This window comes from Carassius gibelio, chromosome A17 (genome assembly GCF_023724105.1).
Source record: "Carassius gibelio isolate Cgi1373 ecotype wild population from Czech Republic chromosome A17, carGib1.2-hapl.c, whole genome shotgun sequence".
NCBI classification, from domain to species: domain Eukaryota; kingdom Metazoa; phylum Chordata; class Actinopteri; order Cypriniformes; family Cyprinidae; genus Carassius; species Carassius gibelio.
In genome coordinates, this window is record NC_068387.1 from 1,851,390 (window position 1) to 1,857,270 (window position 5,881).

The 5,881-nt window shown below is 35.8% G+C and overlaps 1 long non-coding RNA gene across 1 annotated transcript; it reads right to left on the reverse strand.

Moving 5' to 3' along the window:
* Positions 1 to 1,576: 1,576 nt before the first annotated feature.
* On the reverse strand, positions 1,577 to 4,208 carry LOC128031499 (uncharacterized). The gene is made up of 3 exons (XR_008188101.1): positions 3,794 to 4,208; positions 2,840 to 2,874; positions 1,577 to 2,418 (listed from the first exon to the last, which is right to left on the reverse strand). It is a non-coding gene; the product is annotated as an uncharacterized LOC128031499 (long non-coding RNA).
* Positions 4,209 to 5,881: the final 1,673 nt, after the last annotated feature.

Genomic DNA, 5,881 nt, shown 5'->3' on the forward strand with positions numbered 1-5,881 from the left:
TTCTCTGACATGCTGCTCTCCTGTGGGACCAACGTCGCTCCCGCTCGTGCCCATGCACGGCCTTGGGCCGCGCTCATATCGCCGTCCCCCTTAGCACAGGGACTGAGAGGAGCCAGTCTCATGGCTCCCCCGGAAGCTTTCGTTTTCGTTGTTTTCTTTTCTTTTCTTTGCTAAGTCTATTCAACTATTCGCCTCTCCACTCAAGGAAGACGAATTCTGGAACATGAACACAAGACAAAGGACCACGCTGCTCCAGCGCAGCTCACACGCGCGTCACACGGTCTCCGGCACACGCACGTTGTTTTCAAAACGATCAGCGCACAAAGCGTCACAAAAAGACCACGCTCACGCACGCTGGGCCATGCAAGTATCTTTCTCTATGGAGATTTAAATGCTGCTTTAAAGTTGGTCTATGATTTGAATTGTTGGCTTCCAAAAGTTACTGACTATGATTTTCATACCTGAGCTCATTCTGTGATCTCTCCCTCTCCCTCTTTCTCTTTCTCTCTCTCTCTCTCTCCCTCATTTGGATTTCGTTATGTCTTGTACAAAGTTTACTGTCTGTATTGTCGTACGCATATTTACCCAGCCGGCATTTCAACGTTGATTCAACGTTGAAACAACGTCAGGTACCATGGTTGAAACAACGTTGAATAACCTTTCGATTTTGCAAATTGAATCAACGTTGAAATCACGACGTTGATTCACCGTTGAAATCGTGACGTTGATGTACGGTTGAAATCACGACGCTGATTCACCGTTGAAATCCCGTCGTTGAATCAACGTTGAATAACCTTTCGATTTTGCAAATTGGATCAACGTTGAAATCACGACGTGGATTCACCGATGAAATCGCGACGCTGTTTCACCGTCTTACCTGCATTATGGGTGAATTAGGGTCGTGCTGCAGCCCTGGGATGAAAGCTGAATGAGGTGTTGATTTTGAAAAGTTAATCAGCGTTGATAACTCGACGTTGTTTCCCCGTCGTACCTTGCACCGTGTATAAATACACCTAGATCCTAGTTGGCATTTAGATCAACATGGTACATGCAAGGCTAAAAATCTAATGACTGGCAGCAATGGCTTTACAAACAACTTCAATAAACTACCCAAGGGCGTAACTTTGGGTCTACCATTGGGGGGGTTAAACTCGCGGCATATGAATAATTTTCTTGTGTAAAAGGTAACATGCTAATTTACACTACAGATTATTTTAAAATATGATACTATCTTTCTTGCTGGCAAATGAAATTAATAAAGAAAACGAACAAAATTACAAGAGTATTCATTCTGAATATTTCATATTATTTTAATCTGAATGAGGTTATGATATTAAGGGGGTTATATTAGTTGGATCTGATTTTTGGGGGGGTCATGACCCCCGTAACCCCCCTGCAAATTACGCGCATGAAACTACCACATGCTCAAAATTGTCAAACAGCAGTTTAATTTTGGAAACATACTGTATAAAACAGATGAAAATAATCCCACACTTTATTATGCAGAGTATGCATGGAGGTAATGCTAAAAACAGGTAGTAGAACAATCCAAAGACAATAATATTTAAAGGTTTTTGTGAAATAATTTGGCACATAAATGCATATTTTTTTGCAGCACTTACAAGACAAACCCTTGTACCTTTATGACTGAAACCAGTGGATCTTTTATTTTGGTGGAAACCTACAGTTTCTGTCAAAAACATGTTTTAGTAATGTGTCTCATTACAAGAGTTGTGTACATTTGTGCAGTGAAAATGTGTTGAACAGTTCGAGAAGGGAACCTTCAACCAGTTGATTTCTAATGGGAACCCCCCCGGACTGTGTCTTCTTTACCGTGGGGAATGCAGAATGAGATTTCTACCGCAGGGCACTCTAAAATGTTAGAACCAGCAGCCTTAGTGTATACAGTGTGGTTGTGCTTCGGGTGATCCTTGAAAGTGTCCCAGCGCTAGGTCCTATCTGACGCCGTCTCCTCCACTCTCTCCAACTTGTGCACTTTCTGTACCGTCCTGTATAAACATTTACATTTAATCATTTAACAGACGCTTTTATCCAAAGCGACTTACAAATAAGAAGAACAGAAGCAGTCAGGTGTACAAGCGAACAACAACAGGATACAAGTGCCATGACAAGTCTCAGTTAGTCTAGTACAGAACGCATAGCCAGGTTTTTTTTTTTTTATATATATATAAAAGACAAGAAAAGAAGGAAAAGTGCTAGCATTAGTTGGTTAAGTTCTGGTGAAAAAGATGAGTCTTAAGATGTTTCTTGAAAATGAGTAAAGACTCAGCAGTTCGGATTGAGATTGGGAGGTGATTCCACCAGCTGGGCACAGTCCAGGAAAAGGTCCGAGAGAGTGATTTTGAACCTCTTTGGGATGGCACCACAAGGCGTCGTTCACTTGCAGAGTGCAAACTTCTGGAGGGCACATAAGATTTAACCAGTGAGTTTAGGTATGTTCACAATGTTTTACAATAACTTTGATATTGTGAAATATATTTAACTGAAAACTGAATGCAAAATAAATCACACAATATTTTCACTTTACAGTTCAGTAACAGTGAGGTTGGAAACAAAGTGGACAACACTATTCATTAAACACTTATTTAATGTATTCAGATGAAAATGTACAATATTAACAAATTATTCACAAGCAGTGTTTTCAGAGCCCCCAGTTACACTGTTTTAATCAGAACACTAACATTACAGTGTAGTAAAACAAGTCAAATCAAATTCAGTACATTTTTATTAAACTAAGCACAATCAAAACCTATCACAAAAGGTCAAAGCATCTCTAGCAGAAGTGACAGTGCAATGTAGCAGAAGAACAATTTCTTACCAATGTTTCAAGAACAAGCTGGATCCTCGATGACTCTACAAGGGGAAAGAAGAAATGGTTTACTGAAAAGTTCTTAAAAAGCAGGATTTCATATTATACCATTTCTTTAAACCATTGATTCTCAAACTTTTTATAAGTACCACTTCAGAAAATATTTGTTATTAAATATTAAGTTGCACCATAATGATCAACATTACATTTCAGCAGCGTAGTAGGCCAAACTATTCAGCTACAGGTCTACAGTTAAAAAATGAGGCAGATTTATTCTAATAAGAATATTAATTGTTGTCAGACACTTTACCATGGTAAATACAGTTTGAACATTAACACTACAACTGTGCTTACATACACAGGTAAATGAAAAAAAAAAGTTTAAATTAAAATGTAATTTTAAATGTAATTATGTAACAAAAGTTACAAAACTGTACTGTACTTTAACTGTAACATACTTAAATGTGCAAAAAAAAAAAACTTACTCAAAGATTAAGTTAAAATGTATTAACATTAATTAGTTTAATTTAGTGATTCACCTGCATAACAACTTGAGGGGGCCTGACACTTTGAGAACCATGGCTTTAAACAATCCTTTTTTTTTCATTTTCATTAATTCATTAAAATTATATTATTTAAATACCTACATTTGCACTTATATGTTGCAGAAAACACTTTGAAACTATTACAAGAATACAAACATATATAACACACCTAATGCATGGGATTCATATCAGGAAAATATGGGAAAATCTCTAAAAGACAGACATTAACACATAACTTACCAGCAACACATTAGGTGAGTATCTAACTTGATCAGCTGTGATAAAGCAATGCAAAAATAGACACACGGGTATTTATTTATCTGCAGGTTACATGTCCTTTAAACTACACATTTGTAAACTCTGGTAATACTTTACTATTTTCAAAAGATAATAAAGATAAAGTTAGCGATTTTCTTACCTCATTTTGCCAGGATGTTTTCAGGACCTCGCAGAACACCTGACCCTTCTTGTGTTCACAGTTTTTGTTCTCCATTGACATGTCACGACTCAAATTCGCTCAAAATAAATAAAAAATGTACAGGCAAATATGAAATAATTCGGGACCGACCGAGCAGTCAGTTATAACGAGCAGCAGCTCACAGTTAGCCGCCTCACTCACAGAAAGACGACAATAACGGTCATATTTTTAAATGTAGAAAAGCGCGAACCGATTCATTGTCCAGTTTCCTGAATGACAGCCAGATTAACCAATCATGATAGAAGTAATAAAATAAAACTACCAATGGGAGTTGTTTCAGTGTGATAAAGCAGCGAAATGTATAGTTTTATTGTTGTTAATGATGATAATATTTAACATATACCTTTAGATTTTAGAATAGGTAACATGACTAAAATATTTTTAAATGCTATTAAAATAATAATTAATTTAAATAATTTAATATAAATAATTTAAAAGCTTGTTAACCTTTTTCTACCATTTAGCATTAAACATTTTTAACGTTGTTTCATTAAAACAACTGACCTTATTTCAACCATATTTCAATGTTGAAAGTTGGTCATGTGCTGGAAGTTTTTCAACAGTTCATCTTTAAACGTTGAATCAACGTTGTTTCAACGTTGAAACCACAACTGACCTTATTTCAACCATATTTCAACATTGAAAGTTGGTCATGTGCTGGATGTTTTTCAACCATTCAGCTTTAAACGTTGAATCAACGTTGTTTCAACGTTGAAACCACAACTGACCTTATTTCAACCATATTTCAATGTAGAAGGTCGGTCATGTGCCGGCTGGGTACTCTGTGTGATTTGTAGTCTGATGTATTATTAGTCAATTATTAAAAACCCATATATTCATGATTGCCTTGGCCTCCACCCCACTCACATTATGAATCACTGAGATGTCTGATCTTTAGCTACAAGCTTTAAAATTAGAAACTAAATTTATCATAATGATAGAATAATGTTTTCATGGCCAGAGAATATTTTTCCTTGAATTATAAGAAGTGATAACTTTATTGAAAGGTCAATCTTACGGCCGTTTGCTGGACAAACCACTGTTTGATTTGCAGTAATTTACAGTAAGAGATACCACAATAATTGATATGAAGAATGGAATATTGACATATTAATGAGTAAATTACAGTGCCCTGTAATTAGTTATTGGTATAGACAATTGAGCTATTTTTTCATAATCAATAAAATTTATTGTATCTGTCATATGAGATATATATATTAATCATATTCCTGATTAATTATTCAAATTCCCTATATATTAATTATTATATGTGACCCATTGTTGTTACATCAGAACTTAAATGCAAATATTAATGCAATTAACACATTTATCAGAAATTATAAAGAATCACCCCCCTCTTGATAGTAAACAAAATTTTCTAAAATATTTTACTATCATAAAACAATTCGTCCAATTCACATCAGCATCTGCTTGTGACTGGGCTACAGTCATGCTGTACATGCAGTGTTGTGAAAATTTTGATCAGAAAATGTGAAATTTTTGATTTTGGATTGTGTTTGTATCTGTGACGTGACTGAGGGTCTGATTTATTTCAGGAATGCAGTAGCAGTGACTACTCGTTTAGCCCGGCGCCCAGAGCAAACATAATGCTTAGTGTGTAGTGAAAATATAACCAGTAGAAATGAATTTTTATGCTTTAGTGATCAATGAATGATAAAAAGGGGGAAATTGTGGTGGAAAAATTCATTTAACATTACTTCTGTATGCATATATATATATATGCATGTGTTTTCTTTGAATTGCTGTGTGGGTTCTGATGAACACAGTAAGTACATTGTACTTATTTTTTTATGTAAGTACATAGTAGTTAAGGCCACCTAATATAAAGTGGGACCCCAGTTGATAAAGACAGCCAATTCTGATTTGCATTTGAATTTGAGGGCAAAGGTTAAAACGAAGCCCTAAGAAGGAGTTTGGAAGCTTTGACCCTGACAGCAGGTACAGCTCTGTTACAGTATCTGGATGATATTTGCTTGTGTGCTCGTGATGAGCTTAAATGTGTAAACT